Consider the following 19,766-nt stretch of genomic DNA (forward strand, 5'->3'; position numbering starts at 1 on the left):
CAACTTCCAGAGTCCACCCAAACCCATGTCCATCAAGTCGGTGATGCCATCCAACCATCTCATCCTCTGTTGTCCCCTTCTCCTCCTGCCCTCAATCTTTCCCAGCATCAGAGGTCTTTTCAAATGAGTCAAATCTTCGCATCAGGTGGCCAAAGTATTGGAGTTTCAGCTTCACCATCAGTCCTTCCAATGAACACTCAGAATTGATCTCCTTTAGGATGGACTGGTTGGATCTCCTTGCAGGCCAAGGGACTCTCGAGAGTCTTCTCATACACCACAGTTCAAAAGCTTCCATTCTTCAGTGCTCAGCTTCTTTATAGTCCAGCTCTCACATCCATACATGACCACTGGAAAAACCATAGCCTTGACTAGATGGACCTTTGTTGGCAAAGTAATGTTTCTGGTTTTTAATATGCTGTCTAGGTTGGTGATCTCTTTCCTTCCAAGGAGTAAGCGTCTTTTAATTTCCTGGCTGCAATCATGATCTGCAGTGATTTTGGATCCCAGAAAAATAAAGTCAGCTACTGTTTCCACTGTTTCCCTATCTATCTGCCATGAAGTTATGGGACCGGATGCCATGATCTTAGTTTTCTGAATGTTGAGCTTTAAACCAACTTTTTCACTCTCCTCTTTCACTTTCATCAAGAGGCTCTTCAGTTCTTCTTCACTTTCTGCCATAAGGGTGGTGTCATCTGCATATCTGAGGTTATTGATATTTCTCCCGGCAATCTTGATTCCAGCTTGTGCTTCCTCCAGCCCAGCGTTTCTCATGATGTACTCTGCATAGAACTTAAACAAGCAGGGTAACAATATACAGCCTCGACGTACTCCTTTTCCTATTTGGAACCAGTCTATTATTCCATGTCCAGTTCTAAGTGTTGCTTCCTGACCTGCATATAGGTTTCTCAAGAGACAGGTCAGGTGGTCTGGTATGCCCATCTCTTGAAGAATTTTCCACAGTATGTTGTGATCCACACAGTCAAAGGCTTTGGCATAGTCAGTAAAGCAGAAATAGATGTTTTTCTGGAACTCTCTTGCTTTGTCGATGATCCAGCGGATGTTGGCAATTTGATCTCTGGTTCCTCTGCCTTTTCTAAAACCAGCTTGAACATCTGGAAGTTCATGGTTCACTTATTGCTGAAGCCCAGCTTGGAGAATTTTGAGCATTACTTTGCTAGCAACTGAGATGAGTGCAATTGAGCCATAGTTTGAGCATTCTTTGGCATTGCCTTTCTTTGGGATTGGAATGAAAACCGACCATTTCCAGTCCTGTGGCCACTGCTGAGTTCTCCAAATTTGCTGGCATATTGAGTGTAGCACTTTCACAGCATCATCTTTCAGGATTTGAAATAGCTCAACTGGAATTCCATCACCTCCACTAGCTTTGTTCGTAATGATGCTTCGTAAGGCCCACTTGACTTCTCATTCCAGGATGTCTGGCCCTAGTAGCTCCACATTACATTTATTGTGCATTTTATTTCTATTATTATTACATCGGCTCCACCTCAGATAATCAGGCATTAGATCCTGAAGGTTGGGGACCCTTGTTCTAGGACTTTCAGCCCTGGCCCCTCAACTCAGGTGACTCTGTGCAGCTCTGCCTGGATTCTGTTTTCTTGAGCCATTACTGAGGGTCTCTTTCAAGCTGTAACCTGGGGTAGTTGTTGGATCTACACTTCATCTATTTTCCTTTTTCAGAGATCATTGTCCTTTGTTTTCTGATGTCTAGTGTCTTGAAGATAACGGTTTCTTTTTGTTGGTGTTTTTTTTTTTTTTTGGTTGTTTCGAGGAAGAAGGTGAATCAGTGGTTTGTTTCTTCACCTTGGCCAGAAGTGGAAGTTCCTCGAGTTTATCTTTTACACCTTTCTTTGTACAGTTTGCTTACTTTTACAAGAAACTGTTTTCTTGCAAGCTCCAATTATGTCCTGCATCAGCCCTCCTTTGTAAGTGAATCCTCTGGTAACTGTCCTGATTAAATCGATAGTTTGAAAGACATCTTGGTGTCCTTCCCTTTATTTCATCTTTTTTTCTCCTTGCTCAGGAGAGAAAACATAGCACACACATGCCACACATACACACACACAAAACTTATTTTAATTTGAGCTATGGCTACAGAGATCTTTAAAATTGAGGACAGGGATATATCTTACTTCATGTCTGCATGTCCAAAATAGCTAAGAGGAGCTGTCTAATTGAACTTTCTGTGATGATGGAAATGTTCTGAATCAAGGCAGACTATTGAACACTTGAAGTGTGCCTAGGGCAACCGACAAGATTAAAATTTTTATTTTATTTAGTTTTGATTAATTAAAATTTAAATTTAGATAGCTACTTGTGGCTACTGTTTTGGTTGTTGTGGGTATAAAGCTTGTTTTTGTCAGAGGTGGGTTTCCCTTGTGGTTCAGCTGATAAAGAATCCACCTGCAATGCGGGAGATCTGGGTTTGACTCCTGGGTTGGGAAGATCCCCTGGAGAAGGGAAAGGCTACCCACACCAGTATTCTGGCCCAGAGAATTCCATGGACTGTCTAGTCCATGGGGTTGCGACACGACTGAGCGACTTTCACACTTGTCAGAGGTAAATGCTGGGTTAGAATATTGTAGTTCATATCTCTCTTGTCTACCAATTTTTTCCTAAGAAATTTCATTCTATTGATAGGTTGAATTGCCATGGTATAGTGTGCAAAATATGAACTCCATTTACTTCCAACTGCTAATACTACTTACTAACTATATACATGATAAAATTTAGCTTCTTTGAATTTAAATTTTCTGAACAAGTGAGGCTAATGATACCTCATATTGGTTGGTATAAAGTTTATGTTAGAATGCATGGTACATAGTATTGCTCAGTAGACATTAATTTTTTTCTTCATTTTTTCTCCTATATATCTCTTTTAAAAAAATAAGAATATTTCTGAAGGTGATGCTTATTAAACTACCCACACTTTGGTATTATTATGTTTAAAAACTACCTTTTCTCTGGTTTTATTTTTGCATAGGGAAAATGTCTCAAGGAAGAAGAAAAGCAATTATTAGACTATCTTAGAGGAAATAGGATGTGCTAAAGATAAGATTTATCAACTTGTAGTGTCAGCAGAGTAAGACAGCAAAGAGGAAACCCAAAATAGTTCGGCCTTAACAAAATACTGTCCTTTTTACTCTCAGGTTATATGGGCACCCTGTGGTTACTAAAAGTCAACAAAATTTCTCCCAACCTGTTGTTCCCTGAGAACTCTCCACTCATAGCAATCTTTAACCACCACGCTTCACATTCAGCTCAATGGGGCTGGATTACTGAACTGGTGTAGCACCTTGCTGCCAAGAGCCCCAGAGATAACATTCAGATCAGCCATGATGACAACAACACAGTGTATTTAGCTTGTCTTTAAAAACTAACACCACAGGCATGCTGGAGACTTAATTCCATTGATCTCTATTGCTTTCCCCCTTTTCACTTCATCTGGAGTGGAATGTGGCTGAGAGCCCTACAATAACAAGGAGCTTCTCTATTTGCAAAATGACGACCATGTAAGACTGCTTCTCGAAGTGTAAGAACACAATCCACATGTTCTGTTGGCAGTCATCAATGTTTGTCACACGCAGACCCTGGACTACATGTGTGCAAAGTGCTGAGAGGATCTGGGGGCCTGACGTCAGGAGGCAGAGAAGCAGGAGTTAATGCTGTCCTTTGCTCTATTCTTACCTGCTCTGGGAGTGACGCTGGGAAAGTTATACCGTGTCTCTTAGCTTTAGGTTACACAGCAGTCCCCAAGCTTTTTGGTACTAGGGAGCAGTTTTGTGGAAGACATTTTTTCTTGGAAGACATGGATAGGTTGGGGAGGGCATGGGTGGAGAATAGTTTTGGAATGGTTTAAGAACATTATATTTATTGTGCACTTGATTTCTATTATTATTACATCAACTCCACCTCAGATCGCAAGGCATTAGATCCAGGAGGTTGGGGACCCCTGACGTATTTGATTAAAAAAAAAGAAGAAAAAATCCCAACACAGAAATTATACTGCTGTTCAGGGCAGTTGTGTCAATAAATGAAATCCAAAAAGCAAACCTCTGTGAGCTATGCAGTTCTTATTTTCTAGAACTATAGCACTCATTTAAGCTGAATTCCAGATTTTATCCAATTTAATTATTTTAAAAGTTTAGTTTTAAGCCATTTAAAAACTTTAAAGAAAACTGGCATTTTCTAAAATAGGTTGTGTACCCATTTTCACACTTTGGAAACCAAAAGTTCATTAGCTTGTACAGTTAGGCTAACTAGTTTTGGGGCATATCCAGAGAAAAAGAAGGCTTTTCTCTCCCTGCCAACACTGAATTATAAGACTATAGTTGTATCACAAGGCCTAAAAAGTCAAGCCTCCCTAGTTGCTAAGCTAAATTGCATTAGCAAGTACCCAGTAGAGTACATCCACACTGAACTTATTAAAATGTCAGACAAAGCTTAAAGGTCCCTGCTCCTCACCAGCCGATATCCCTCTTCATCTGATGCTGCTATGCTGTGGATGGCAAGCAATGTGTGGAAACTCACACCAAGTCATTTGGAGTTTGTGAAGAGACAGTGATGTTTATTTGAATGTGAGGATCAACTTTTATATATATAAAAAAAAAGAGCCAAATTCCTCAATGTATTTTATACAGTGAAATCATATAAAATATTTCTGTTATCCTTGCAGAGGTACAGTATCATGCTGAAATACAGCATAGCATATAAATAAAGCTCTCCATATCTTTCCAAGATAAAATTCAGGGAATTAAATGGAAACCTGAAAATGAAAATTTACTTTAAAAAATAATAATTTTATTTGTTTATTTTTTTTTTGGCTGTACTGGGTCTTTGTTGAGCACTGGCTTTCTCTAGTTGCGGCAATCGAGAGGCTACTCCTCTCTAGTTGCGGTGTGTGGGCTTCTCATTGCCATGGTTTCTCCTATTGCAGAATATGGGATTTAGAGTACATGGGCTTAAAGAGTTGTGGCACGTGGGCTCTAGAGCATGGGTTTAGTAGTTGTGGTTCTCAGGCTTAGTTGCCACACGGCATGTGGAAGCATCCTGGACCAGGGATTGAACTCATGTCCCTCACATTGGCAGGTGGATTCTTAACCACTGGACCACCAGGGAAGCTCTGAAATGTACTTTTGATCATCATTTCAAGTGATAATTTGGTAGGTGAGAAAACAGAGCACATCATTGAGGAAAATTTCATGAAAGCATGTTCGTGATATTGCAGCAAGTATACTATGTAAGATTTTATAGAACAACGATGACTATTGTCTCTTACCTAAGCCACTCTTATTATGGTTTTTTTATTGTATTTAGTTTAAAAAATCCTAGTATATCTATTCACTTGAAGGCAGAAATTATATACTTTTTTTTTTATAGTTCTAGTGACACTAAATCAAAAGTTTTAGATTGTTCCACTTGGCTTGATTTTTGTGCCATATATTTTGGGGATGAATACAAGAACTTGCTACTTTTAAAGCAAGTGACATGCATTATAGGAGAAGAAATTATCAAGTGCTTAAGGTCAATTTTTAATACAATATCAAATAAAGTGACATCTAGTGATTTATGTGCTAATAGTATAATTATAAGAGCAGAAAACTCTGCAGGTGAGATAGCTCCTATCATGCAATATCCAAAATGTAGCCAAGAAATCCTTGTAAAGAAGAATTGTATTTTGCTCAAGAAGCAAGTTCTTGAAGCTAGCATCTCCAGCAAATGTCATAGATAGTATTACCTATTAAGTTCCCTTTAAATTATCACAGTTCTCATAAATTTATCATACAGCAGCATGCCAGATTCCTTGGGATTCTCCAGACAAGAATACTAGAGTGGGTTGCCATGCCCTCCTCTGACCCAGAGATTGAACCCACATCTCTTACATCTTCTGCATTGGCAGGCGGGTTCTTTACCACTAGTGCCACCCTGTATTTATCTGTCAGTTCAGTTCAGTCACTCAGTTGTGTCTGACTCTTTGTGACCCCATGGACTGCAGCCCACCAGGCCTCCCTGTCCATCACCAACTCCCTGAGTTCACTCGAACTCACGCCCATTGAGTCAGTGATGCCATCCAACCATCTCATCCTCTGTTGTCCCCTTCTCCTCCCGCCTTCAATCTTTCATAGCATCAGGGTCTTTTCAAATGAGTCAGTTCTTCCCATGAGGTGGCCAAAGAATTGAAATTTCAGCTTCAACATCAGTCCTTCCAATGAATATTCAGGGTTGATATCCTTTAGGATGAACTGGTTGGATCTCCTTGCAGTCCAAGGGACTCTCTAGAGTCTTCGCCAACACCACAGTTCAAAAGCATCAATTCTTCGGTGCTTAGCTTTCTTTATAGTCTAACTCTCACATCCATACATGACCACTGGAAAAACCATAGCTTTGACTACGTGGACCTTTGTTGGCAAAGTCACGTCTCTGATTTTTAGTATGCTATCTAGGTTGGTCATAGCTTTTCTTCCAAGGAGCAAGTGTCTTTTAATTTCATGGCTGCAGTCACCATCCGCAGTGATTTTGGAGCCCCCCAAAAATAAAGTCTGCCACTGTTTCCCCATCTATTTGCCATGAACTGATCGGACCAGATGCCATGATCTTCGTTTTCTGAATGTTGAGTTTTAAGCCAACTTTTTCACTCTCTTCTTCCACTCTCATCAAGAGGCTCTTTAGTTCTTCTTCTCTTTCTGCCATAAGGGTGGTGTCATCTGAGGTTGTTGATATTTCTCCCAGAGATCTTGATTCCAGCTTGTGCTTCATGTAGTCCAGCATTTCTCATGATGTACTCTGCATATAAGTTAAATAAGCAGGGTGACAATATACAGCCTTGACGTACTCCTTTTCCGATTTGGAACCAGTCTGTTGTTCCATATCCACTTCCAACTGTTGCTTCCTGACCTGCATATACGTTTCTCAAGAGGCAGGTCAAGTGGTCTGATATTGCCATCTCTTTCAGAATTTTCCACAGTTTATTGTGATCCACACAGTCAAAGGCTTTGGCATAGTCAATAAAGCAGAAATAGATGTTTTTCTGGAACTCTATTGCTTTTTTGATGATCCATCAGATGTTGGCAATTTGATCTCTGGTTCCTCTTCCTTTTCTAAATCTAACTTGTACATCTGGAAGTTCACAATTCAGGTGCTGTTGTTGAAGCCTGGCTTGGAGAATTTTGAGCAATTACTTTGCTACCTTGTGAGATGAGGGCAATTGGGCGGTAGTTTGAGCATTCTTTGGCGTTGCCTTTCTTTGGGATTGGAATGAAAAGTGACCTTTTCCAGTCCTGTGGCCACTGCTGAGTTTTCCAAATTTGCTGGCATATAGTGTGTGTATTGCTAAGTCATTTCAGCCATGTCCGACTCTTTGCGACCCTATGGACCATGGCCTGCCATGCTCCTCTGTCCATGGAATTCTCCAGGCAAGAATACTGGATAATTGAGAGTGAATTCTGATTTATATACCAAGTTTCCAAATCCCAATACACACTAATAAATTTGTTTGGGTGAAGATTAAATAAGGCAGAGGAGCTATAGCTAGGTTTCCAAGTCAGCTCAGGATATATCATGTGCTCAGGAAGTGTCAGTTGTATGTGCTTCTTATATATCCTCCAGGTATTAAGCAGGTACCAACCTAGGATTTCTTTGGAAGGAATGATGCTAAAGCTGAAACTCCAGTACTTTGGCCACCTCATGTGAAGAGTTGACTCACTGGAAAAGACTCTGATGCTGGGAGGGATTGGGGGCAGGAGGAGAAGGGGACGACAGAGGCTGAGATGGCTGGATGGCATCACTGACTCGATGGACGTGAGTCTGAGTGAACTCCGGGAGTTGGTGATGGACAGGGAGGCCTGGTGTGCTGCAATTTATGGGGTCACAAAGAGTCGGACACGACTGAGCGACTGAACTGAACTGAACATCTTTGAAAACATCACTGGTTAATTTTCATACAGAATGTCAATTTTATGAGGTTGTTCTCTATGTTCCTTTATTGTAAACTTTTCAAAATTATTTGTAAGTGTGTGGGTATGTAATGGATTCCAGAATTTTACTCTTTTATGTCCAAGTTCACTTCCAGGGTGTGAATAGTTCACAATATATATAACTGATAAAGAAAGTATATTAGTTAACTGTTTTTAAAAATTACAATAGGCTTGCGTTGGCTTTGCATCTTGCTGCCATTTTTAACCTACTGAATGGATTTGTAGAGATAGGAATGTAGCTGTACTCTGGGGATAAATTCTTAGGGGTGAAACAAAAGGTTAAGTTTGGACATGAAAAACAAAGTAAATAATGATTCATTGGTTGCTTTGAAGGTTTGACAGAAATGAACACTGAAGAATATTTTAATTTTAATTAATTTTTATTTTTAACAACGGGTTACGGGAAAACCATTTTTAATTTTTAATACGGTTTTTAAAGGTTGCTTTCCAATTACAGTTATTACAAAATACCCCTTTTATTCCCCGTGTTGTACACATCCTTGAGCATGTATTACATACAGTGGTTTGTGTCTCCCCTTCCCTCATCAGTATATTGTCCACATCTGCCCCCTACTGGTAACCACTAATTTGCTGTCTATATATGTGAGTCTGCTTATTTTTCTTATATTCAGTAATTTATGTATCTTTTACATTCCACATGTAAGTGATAGTCATACTGTATTTGTATGTTTTTTTTTTACTTTCTCTGCTTAGCATAAGCAGCTGTACTCTGGGGATAAAATCTCAGGGATAAAATAAAACTTTTTATCTATTATTTGTTTTTAACATCATTATAGCATCAGTTCAGTTCAGTCGCTCAGTCGTGTCCACCTCCCTGCGACCCCATGAATCGCAGCACGCCAGGCTTCCCTGTCCATCACCAACTCCCAGAGTTCACTCAGACTCATGTCCATTGAATCAGTGATGCCATCCAACCATCTCATCCTCTGTTGTCCCCTTTTCCTCCTGCCCCCAATCCCTCCCAGCATCAGAGTCTTTTTCGATGAGTCAACTCTTCGCATGAGGTGGCCAAAGTACTGAAGTTTCAGCTTTAGCATCATTCCTTCCAAAGAAATCCCAGGGCTGATCTCCTTCAGAATGGACTGGTTAGATCTCCTTGCAGTCCAAGGGACTCTCAAGAGTCTTCTCCAATACCACAGTTCAAAAGCATCAATTCTTTGTGCTCAGCTTTCTTTATAGTCCAACTCTCACATCCATACATGACCACTGGAAAAACCATAGTCTTGACTAGACGGACCTTTATTGGCAAAGTAATGTCTCTGCTTTTGAATATGCTATCTAGGTTGGTCATAATTTTTCTTCCAAGGAGCAAGCGTCTTTTAATTTCATGGCTGCAGTCACCCTCTGCAATGATTTTGGAGCCCGAAAAAATAAAGTCTGCCACTGTTTCGCCATCTATTTGCCATGAAGTGATGGGACCAGATGCCATGATCTTAGTTTTCTGAATGTTGAGTTTTAAGGCAACTTTTTCACTCTCCACTTTCACTTTCATCATTATAGCATAAGTAAATAAAGTAAATGTTGCTCAGTCGTGTCTGACTCTTGGCGACCCCATGGACTGTAGCCTACCAAGTTCCTCTGTCCATGGGATTTCCCAAGCAAGAATACAGGAGTGGGTTGCCATTTCCTTCTCCAGGAGATCTTCCCAAGCCAGGGATCAAACCCAGGTCTCCCGGGTTGTAGGCAGATGCTTTACCGTCTGAGCCACTGGGGAAGACTTTCATTATAGCATAATGCCCTCCACATCCATCCATGTTGCAGCAAGTGGGAAAATTTCATTCTTTTTTTGTTTTGAGAGTTTATTCTAATTTACTCTAGAACTGGTCATTCCTAGAACTGCCTGCCTTCAACTCTAGTTTCTCTGAGAAGGGGAGGAGTCAGGACATAAATGTGATGACATTCTATGGTTGGTTAAGAGTGAAACTGAAAATGGATAGGGATCAACCTAGAGGTATAGGGAAGAGAGGATTTGGAAAGAGATTACTTTAAGACTTAATGACACAGATTCTCAGCTTGAGGAGAGATTTGGATGTTATCTAAGCCAAGATGAAGAGTGTGTGTCCTTTGAGAGATAGTACCTAGATTTTTTTTTTTTTTAGTCACCATATTCCAACTCTACAACGAGGGAGACGGCTGGTGTAGTTGAGTCCTGTCCAAAGACGTTAACTTAGTTATGTTATTATGCTATGCAGTGGTAAAAGGAAGAAAGTAAATATCCTTTGCAAATACTCTTTTTTTCTTCTTTGGAATATTTCCCCCTGTATTTATTTTTCTTTGGCACTGAGTTAGTTGTAAGGACAACTATAAATATGAATTTGTGAGTTTTTGAAATTTGGGTGGAGATATAAGAAGTAACTTTATATATAAATCTTTTTGTCTATAGGGTTTAAATCTGCCCTTAATAGCATTCTATTTCCTCCTTTGATAAATGAATAAAAATACCTGAACGCCTATTCTGGTAATTTTAGTCATCTTGACTGAGGTCAGAAAGTAAAATGAGGGGCTCTATGTTCTGTAACATTCCGATTGTGCAAAGATTTAGAGACCTAGAATTTTGAGAAGAAGGGAAGCCCAATCTGAAAAAAAAAAAAAGACTTTTTCATTTGGATGATACTGATTCTATAATCATCTTTGCTTTAATTCTCATGAGGGTAGAAATCTGCGAAGACCTACATGTGAGTTACTATTCTTTTAAGTTTTTGCCTTTAAGGCACATGAATCCATTTGTTAAAATTTATCCTGGAAGTAGGTTATCATGAGAAGACTTCAGTTATTTGTATATTGTTCCTCTGTGGTCTTTTATTCCAAAACTTTTTTTTTTTTTTTTTTTTAAGATTTAATGTGACTTGGCTAAGAATCAGAGAGAACCAGATGCATGTCCTCAGGTAACATTCCCTGCTCGGAAGTGGCCACAATCAGGGCACTGTGTCCAGCAGAGACCTCGGATTCTGGTCTGCAAGCATCCTCACAGAGGCGCTGAATTGTCCTGAAAACCAGGGAGGGGCTTTGTGCCAGTAGCTTCCCTGAACTGTCTTTGAAACTGACCTTATTAAATTTCTGCCGGAGTAATTTGCTCTAGGGATCTCCTGAGTTACTTGAATGGATAAAAACAGGCTGTCAATCTTTGACCCGACTCTAGTTACTAGGACAGGGTTCATGAGGGGTTAGCAGGGCCTCTGCTTCAGGCTGAGGGAAAGCTCATGCAGGTTTATATGATACAAAAGTTCTTTCCTGCCTGAGCTACAGAGTCCTTATTTGCCCCCTCCTGTTATCTCCTGTCCTCATTTGGAAATATACAAGTTACAGTAACATACATAAGAAAAAAAATGACTACTAAATTATTTTTTGGCTTTTCACTGGGGAGCATATATTGTGTTGCAGACCTGGTTGGACAAAACTCCTTTCCAAAACTTAGTGTGTGTGTGTGTGTGTGTGTGTGTGTGTGGGTTTCCTCCTTTGATTTTAACTGCAACATCCAGCTATTCATGAGCTTCCCTGGTGGCTCAGACTGTAAAGAATCTGTTTACAGTGCAGGAGACCTGGGTTTGATCCCCTGAGGAAGGTAATGGCTACCCACTCCAATATTCTTGCCTGGAGAATTCTATGGATGGAAGAGTCTGGCAGGCTACAGTCCATGGAGTCACAAAGAGTTGTACACAACTGAGCGACTTTCACTACTACTTCACTATCCAACTGTTCATATAGAATATTTCTGAACCTCAGTCACTGGTGGCGTTATTCTGGCTATTTTCCTAGGATATTCTTCTAACCCTCTGCATGTCCATAGCTGTAATGGACACTTGATGGAGGCAGGTACTCTCTGGATTCTCACACAGAATCTTCAATTAAAGTTAACCAGGAAAAGAACTGATTAAAAGAAAGACAAAGTTAAAGATAAAGAAAGACAAAGACAAAGATAAAACAAGATCCTGAGTAAGAATAAAATGATACAACAATGTGTGAGGACACAGCCCTTGGAATGACCTCCCCATCAGGGTCAGATGAGGGCCACTGGGTAGATATTATGGTGGTATTTATCTTTCTAAAGGCCAGACTTCCCTACTGGGCTCCCTGGAAGGGACACCTAGAAGAAAAACCTGGAGACACCTGGAACCTGGAAGTGGTAAGGACTCTTGGAAGCAAGACCAGATGGAGAAGCCAAGGTCACTTCCATCTTTGAAAACATATACCACTGAAGCAAGGACTTGCAGGAGTAGCCCCAGAGTCACACTAAGATCAGTGTCTGTCCCAGTCCTGTTTTGCTTGCTGGTGGGTGTATAGTGTTAGGGGCTCAGTTGTGTCTGATTCTTTGTTACCCCATAGACTGTCGCCCGCCAGGCTCCTTTGTCCATGGAATTCTCCAGACAAGAATACTGAAGTGGGTTGCAGTGTCCTTCTCCATGGGATCTTCCTAACCCAGGGATCAAACCCAGGTCTCCTGCATTGCAGACAGATTCTTTACTATCTGAACCTCCAGGGAAGTAAGTGGGACTTAAATGAGGTGAAAAGAAATTTAGAGAGCTATCATCCTGCCCCAAGTCCTAATGAACATTTCTTGAATTCGAGGAGAAAGGGGTAAGAGGAAAGGAAAAGTTAAGAGGCAAAGCAGGAAAGGACAAAGAATAAATAGAGTGGCACAAGTGAGGGCATGGAGGATGATTCTAGAAAGTCTCCCATGAGAGGGTGCAGAGGAGGGAAAGTAGCACTTAACTCTGCCATCTATCAGTTTTGTACTTGGGGAAGCAGTGTCATAAAATTCAATCCAGTTAACAGGATAAGAGGGGATTTATTCTATGCCAGACACCATGTTTCATGCTATGAGAAATAAGAAAATGAAAGAATGGTCCCTCCCTCTCGAGGTATTGAAGTATGGCCAGGAAGATGACACATTCACAAGAAACAATCATTTACATCCCACTGAAGTAAGATCTAATTAAAGATGCAAGCGAATAGCAGCCTGGCAGCAGAGGATGAAGTAATGAATGCTGTGTGTGGAAAAGCCTCACACAGCAGGTGTGGGTATAAAGAACAACCAAGTAGACGAAGCAGACACAGAAGGGAACGACTTTCAGACCGAGGAGAGAGCTTAACAGAAGAGGCATGGAGCTGGGGAGGGCTGCCTATGTTTGGAGAAAGGTGAACTTTCTCCTGACCCTGGAGTGAAGGGTGAACAGTAGATAGTCTGCAGGGGAAGGTGAGGCCTGGTTTCACAGATCCTGTAATATCAGGTTAGGGAGGTTTGACTTGAGTATGTTTGGAACGTGGATACACTGATGGCTAATCAAGAAGAGATTGACAAGGTCACAGTTGTCCTTAAGGGAGATGAATCTACAGGTGTTATGCAAGATCCACTAGAGAAAGCAGAGACTGGAAATAAGGACTGCCACCCAGCAATCTCCCAGGCATCTCTTGCATTTATGCATATCTTGCAAGCAGAAGGACTGATTTTTGTTCTGAACTCTTTTCAAGGATGTTTCTTCATAGTGAACAGCCTTGGAAGATAGCGATAGTGTCTTCTTAGCAAAAACTAGGCAGACCTCCTTGTCCCTTAATAACAACTTCAGTTTTCCCGATATCTATGCAGAAACTGATCTAGGTCCATCCTCAGTGCCCTTCGGAACTTGGAAGTAAAGGGAACTGATATAGATATATTGCTTGCTATGCTGTGCTTAACAAAATATTTGTCTCTGACCCAAAAGTCCTCTGCCTTCAGCTATAAACCATGAAACCAGGGTGGGCTAGCTTGTTGCTTTAAGTAGTGTAAAAAATCTCAAATCCATCATAATTTTTAATGGAGGATATACCCTTAAGATGGAGAAGGCAATGGCACCCCACTCCAGTACTCTTGCCTGGAAAATCCCATGGACGGAGGAGGCTGGCAGGCTGCAGTCCGTGGGGTCGCTAGAGTCGGACATGACTGAGCAACTTCACTTTCACTTTTCACTTTCATGCATTGGAGAAGGAAATGGCAACCCACTCCAGTGTTCTTGCCTGGAGAATCCAAGGGATGGGGGAGCCTGGTGGGCTGCCGTCTATGGGGTCGCACAGAGTCGGACATGACTGAAGTGACTTAGCATAGCATACCCTTAAGAAACTATTTAAGGACTTCCTTGGTGGTCCAGTGGTTATGAATCTGTCTGCCACAAGTCTGTTCTCTATGCCTGTTTCTCCATTGCTGCCTTGCAAATAAATTCATCAGTATCATTTTTATAGATTCCATATATATGTGTTAGTATACGATATTTATCTTTCAGGGAGAGGGGAGGAGAGGGTGAGATGTATGGAGAGAGTAAGATGGAATCTTACATTACCATATGTAAAATAGATAGCCAATAGGAATTTGCTGTATGTCTCAGGGAACTCAATCAGTGGCTCTGTGTCAACATGGAGGGGTGAGATGGGGAAGGGGTGAGAAGGGAGGGAGGTTCAAGAGGGAGGGGACATGTGTACACCTATGGCTGATTCATGTTGATATTTGACAGAAAACAAAAAAACTCTGTAAAGCAATTATTCTTCAGTTAAAAAATAAATAAAAATTTAAAAATGCATCAAATATCATTAAAAAAAAAAAAGAACTGCCTGCCAATGCAAGGGATACGGGTTTGATCCCAGGTCCAGGAAGATTCCACATGCTGCAGGGCAACTAAGCCCATGTGCTACAACTACTAAGCCAGGGCTCTAGAGCCCATGAACTGCAAGTACTGAGCCCGTGGGCTTCAAGTACTGGAGCAGGAGTGCCCTAGATCCCATACTCTGCAACAAGAGAAGCCACCACAATGAGAAGTCCAAGCACCACCACTAGAGTAGCCCCCATGACAACTAGAGAAAGCCTTTGTGCAGCAGCAAAGAACCAGTACAGCCAAAACAATTTTTTAAGGCTACTTCAGTAACCCTAGTAGTACAATTTAGGGCAGAGATATAATTTTATTTATTTCTGTATATCCAGATATTTGACATCTGGGTTTCCCTGGTGGCTCAGTGGTAAAGAATCAGCCTGCCAAATGCAAGAGACCAAATGTTTGATCCCTGGGTTGGGAAGTCCCCCTAGAGAAGGAAATGGCAATCCACTCCTCCAGTATTCTTGTCTGGGGAATCTGAGGTGCTTGGTGGGCTACAGTCCATGCGGTCACAGAAAGAGTCAGATGTGACTTAGTGACTAAACAACCTGACATCTACATGGACCAAACAGTCTAGAAAATAGTTTCTTTATTGCAAAGATGAAGTGGGCAAAACACCCTGACCCAACTCCATGAAGGAACATCAATTATATCACACCTTTGTCCTGAGTCTCATTCACTAGAGTCTCAGAGGGGAAGTATGGCTCCAGGAGAGGGCAGGTGGGTATCAGGGATTCCTATCATGTATAGAATACTAGCTCTTTCAATATGTCTAGGTGAAACCAAAATAGCTATGTCAAAGTGGCTTATTAAAACTCTTCAGAGGGTTAGCAAGTAGCCTGGCACATAGTAGTTAATCAGTAAGTATTTAGAGCCTGAAAGAACAAGTGAAATAAGGTAATTGAGATTACAAAACAGAACTAGTTGGGAAATTCTTGTCTTTAATCACCTACCTCAGTTCCAAAAGTAGAATTGTGTTCAAAATTATTTAATCTATTGTCTGTATACAATATGACCAATACCAGATATATATATTTTAGGAGTGGTTCTGCTACGTAATGTTTTTATGACCTTTAACCTCAGCACTCTTACCATGAAGTGAGAGAGTTGGACTTGATTCTCCTTAGAGTCTCTTCCAGTGTTGGATTCCAGAAGTATAGTTCATGGAGCTGGGTTATACTGTTACCTCTACCTTCTTTCTACCTTGAAAAAATAGCCAGAAAAGTTATTTCCATAGAAAAGAGGAAAGGTGAACAATTTGAGTGTATCCGTATGTCAAATAAGCTCCTTAGGTTTTTTTTTTTTTTTTTTTTTGCTAGTAATGGCTTTCTTGCCCCATTCTTCACTTTTGAAGCAAAACTTAAATGAAAAGGTAGCAATTCTTTGACTAGTAAATTCATAGTGTCTTTCAGTTCAGTTTAGTTCAGTCCTTCAGTCATGTCTGACTCTTTGAGACCCCATGAATCGCAGCACTCCAGGTGATGTCCCTGTCCATCACCAACTCTTGGAGTTCACTCAAACTCATGTCAATTGAGTCGGTGATGCCATCCAGCCATCTCATCCTCTGTCATCCCCTTCGCCTCCTGCCTACAATCCCTCCCAGCATCAGAGTCTTTTCCAAGGAGTCAATTCTTCTCCTGAGATGGCCAAAGTTTTGGAGTTTAAGCTTCAGCATCAGTCCTTCCAAAGAACACCCAGGACTGATCTCCTTTAGAATGGACTGGTTGGATCTCCTTGCAGTCCAAGGGACTCTCAAGAGTCTTCTCCAACACCACAGTTCAAAAGCATCAGTTCTTTGGCACTCAGCTTTCTTCACAGTCCAACTCTCACATCCATACATGACCACAGGAAAAACCATAGCCTTGACTAGCGGACCTTTGTTGGCAAAGTAATGTCTCTGCTTTTGAATATGCTATCTAGGTTGATCATAACTTTCCTTCCAAGGAGTAAGCGTCTTTTAATTTCAAGGTTGCAATCATCATCTGCAGTGATTTTGGAGCCCCCCAAAATAAAGTCTGACACTGTTTCCATTGTTTCCACATCTATCTCCCATGAAGTGATGGGACCAGATGCCATGATCTTCGTTTTCTGAATGTTGAGCTTTAAGCCAACTTTTTCACTCTCCTCTTCACTCATCTTTAATTTCTTCCAAAGAAGACAAAGAATGGGGTTTGGATAAGAATTCTTTCACATGGTCATAAAGGTGCTGATATTCTCACCAAAATATAGAAACACAGTTTCAGTACTGAGATTTCTGCTGGCATCATGATTTGCAGCTGGTAATTAGCTTTTATTGTTTGCTAGAAGTGTGAAGAAGCAGATACAAAAAAGTCTTCACCGTTGGAAGGAATGGCCTATTAATTGTGATTGCATGAAAACAAAAATACCTCATGGTGCTGTTTCTCCTGCCAAGTGTAAAGATGGACATATGGCTGGATGAGCTCAATTGGTTGGACCACTGTGTTAAAGAGGCCAAGGTCACAGGTTGAAGTCCAATATGTACCAGCCAGCTCTGCTCCCTTCTGCCCTGCCAAGCATCTTACCAACAGAAACTTTACTGGTAGTCAGACCCTATTGATGTTCTGTCAATTAAAACTTCATACTTGATAAATAGTGAAAAGAAGGTCACCAAGTTCACTCTGTTCTGCCTACTTTGAGTTCATGATTTCCTTAAAACAAAAATATTAAACATACTAATACAGTTCAATTTAAAAATATTCATTGCATTATTTTATGCTTATAAATCATAAGCTTTATTATGTTTATAACCAATGGACTTGCCTGGCAGTCCTGTGGTTAGGGCTCCATGCTTCCAACTCAGGGGGCTTAAATTCAATTCCTGGTCTGGGAACTAAGATCCCACGTGCTGTGAGGGGTGGACAAAAATAAAGAAATAAAAATTAAAAAAAAATGCTTATAATCAACAGTTTGCCCTGGGGACGTGACATAACACCTATTTTGGAAAAGCTTATTGTCTTGAGTGTCTTCAGTGTCTGCGCAGCACGCTGGAGCAGGTGAAAGGAGATACCCCATGTCTAAGGTCAGTAGTGGCAGCCGTGAGTAGATACCCCATGTCCAAGGCAAGGAGCAGTGGCTGCGCTTTGCTGGGGCAGCCGTGAAGAGATACTCCACGTCTAAGGTAAGAGAAACCACAGTAAGACAGTAGGTGCTGAGGAGAGCATCAGAGCGCAGACAGACTGAAACCACAATCACAGACAACTAGCCAGTCTAATCACATGGACCACAGCCATAGGGTCCACGGACTAAGGAGGCCTTAGTCTTGTTGCAGGGAGGCCTGGCGTGCTGCAGTCCAGGGGGTCACAAAGAGTCGGACATGACTGAGAGACTGAACTGAACTGAACTGATTGTCTTGAGCGAAAAGAGAAACTCATGAAACATTTGACAAAAATAAAATAAACTAGAAATAATAGAGAACAGTGTGTGACTAAGACCCTGGAGTAAGAGTTAACATGCACATTTCCTTGAAATAATTTTTCAGAAACTATATTCATATATATGTTTAGTATCAGTGATAATTTTTAGAACTTCTTTTTAATCAACTAATGTTGATCAAAACATCTTTGCTTCCATCTAAACTGTGTAATTAGCCTAAAAGTGAGTCTGTGTGTGACTCTGTTCCCAGAAGTGTTATCCGGACTATGAGTACCCAGTCCAGGGCCATTACCCCTTGAACGTGCCTAGCCTCATCTGAGTGTTGTTGATGTTGTTCAGTTGCTAAGTTGTATCTGACTTTTGTGACCCCATGGACTGCAGAATGCCAGTTCCTCTGTCCTCCACTATCTCCTGGAGTTTGTTCTAATTCCTGTCTATTCAGTCAGTGATGACATCCAACCATCTCATTCTCTGCCCAATTATATAACATTGGGATCTTAGGACAGGCTTGTTTCCTCTGTGTGTGTATTTTTTCAATCTTCCCATGCAATCACTCACCAAATTTCTTTATAAATTATCTCTCAAAAGCTAGTTTTCAATGATATTCTTGAAACTGTAAAATAATATCCTCAGGATAATATTTTCTTTCTTTCTACCATTTTCTTTCATATTTCTACCTTTCTCTTTTCTTCTAATAATAATATCCTTTTTTCTCCTTTTAAAAAATTATTCTTTATATTTACCTTTGCTAACCTGACTTCCATAAAAATTTCACTAACTCTTTTACTTTTCCACACACATTGGGATTCTGTTTTCCTGGTTTATGCCGAAGAATGTTCTAAGATCTAACTCAGACTTGTGCACTTATCCTTTGCTTAACAACTTTAATTTTTTCCAGAAAATTCTGCTCTTAAGTGAAAAGTTGTTGAATTATATAAAAAAAGACTCTTTAGAGAAAGATCATAATTTAGTTCATCTCAACATGAGCTATCCAAACAATTTTCACAGATACAAACATTTGGCAACAAAATGACAAAAGCAAGCTTATATAAGCAAACAGTTTGCAAGTTAAGAAATGTAGATTGTATATAAAATGAAATGTACTGAAAATTTATTGTGTGTACCAAATAAGACAGAGAAGCCGTGATGGCAAGTTTTGGAGATGAATGAGTATGAGCTAATCATCATTTGAATGTAGATTTTTTTTCCGCAGTGTTTTCTTCATCAATTTTTCAAACACAATGAGGCTCATGGTTATCTTGCCCATGAACTGCACTGAAAAGCAAAGCTGTAAATTAGAAAAATCAGTTTTAGGGCAACATAAAGACTTAACCACAAGAGTGCTTTGAAGTCTATGGAAAATATGTATGTGCACATTTTCTATGAAAAGTCACAGAAAATTCAAACTTGTCATCCCATTCACTTGACTTACACACACAAAGAAAAATGCTTTGAGTTCTTCTAAATGTGGCACATAATTCAGGTTTATTTCATGGATAATCTCTGAGTACTGACTTTTATGTTGAGTAAACGTGTGTGTCTTAACCTGAAACTACAGTTTTAAACTATTACTTAGTGGAGTTAAGTAATATGGAGCATATTTTGGGGGGCATGTTTCTGGATTAAAAAAAACCATTGTAAAGAAAACAAAGGAATCCTCTGAAAAGTGATACAACCTTGAATTGTTGTTATGAAAACTTACTGATGAGTAATTGTGTGCAATGAATCTTCATCCTGGTCTCAG

The sequence above is a fragment of the Bos indicus genome, chromosome 4 (assembly GCF_029378745.1).
Source record: "Bos indicus isolate NIAB-ARS_2022 breed Sahiwal x Tharparkar chromosome 4, NIAB-ARS_B.indTharparkar_mat_pri_1.0, whole genome shotgun sequence".
Taxonomy (NCBI): domain Eukaryota; kingdom Metazoa; phylum Chordata; class Mammalia; order Artiodactyla; family Bovidae; genus Bos; species Bos indicus.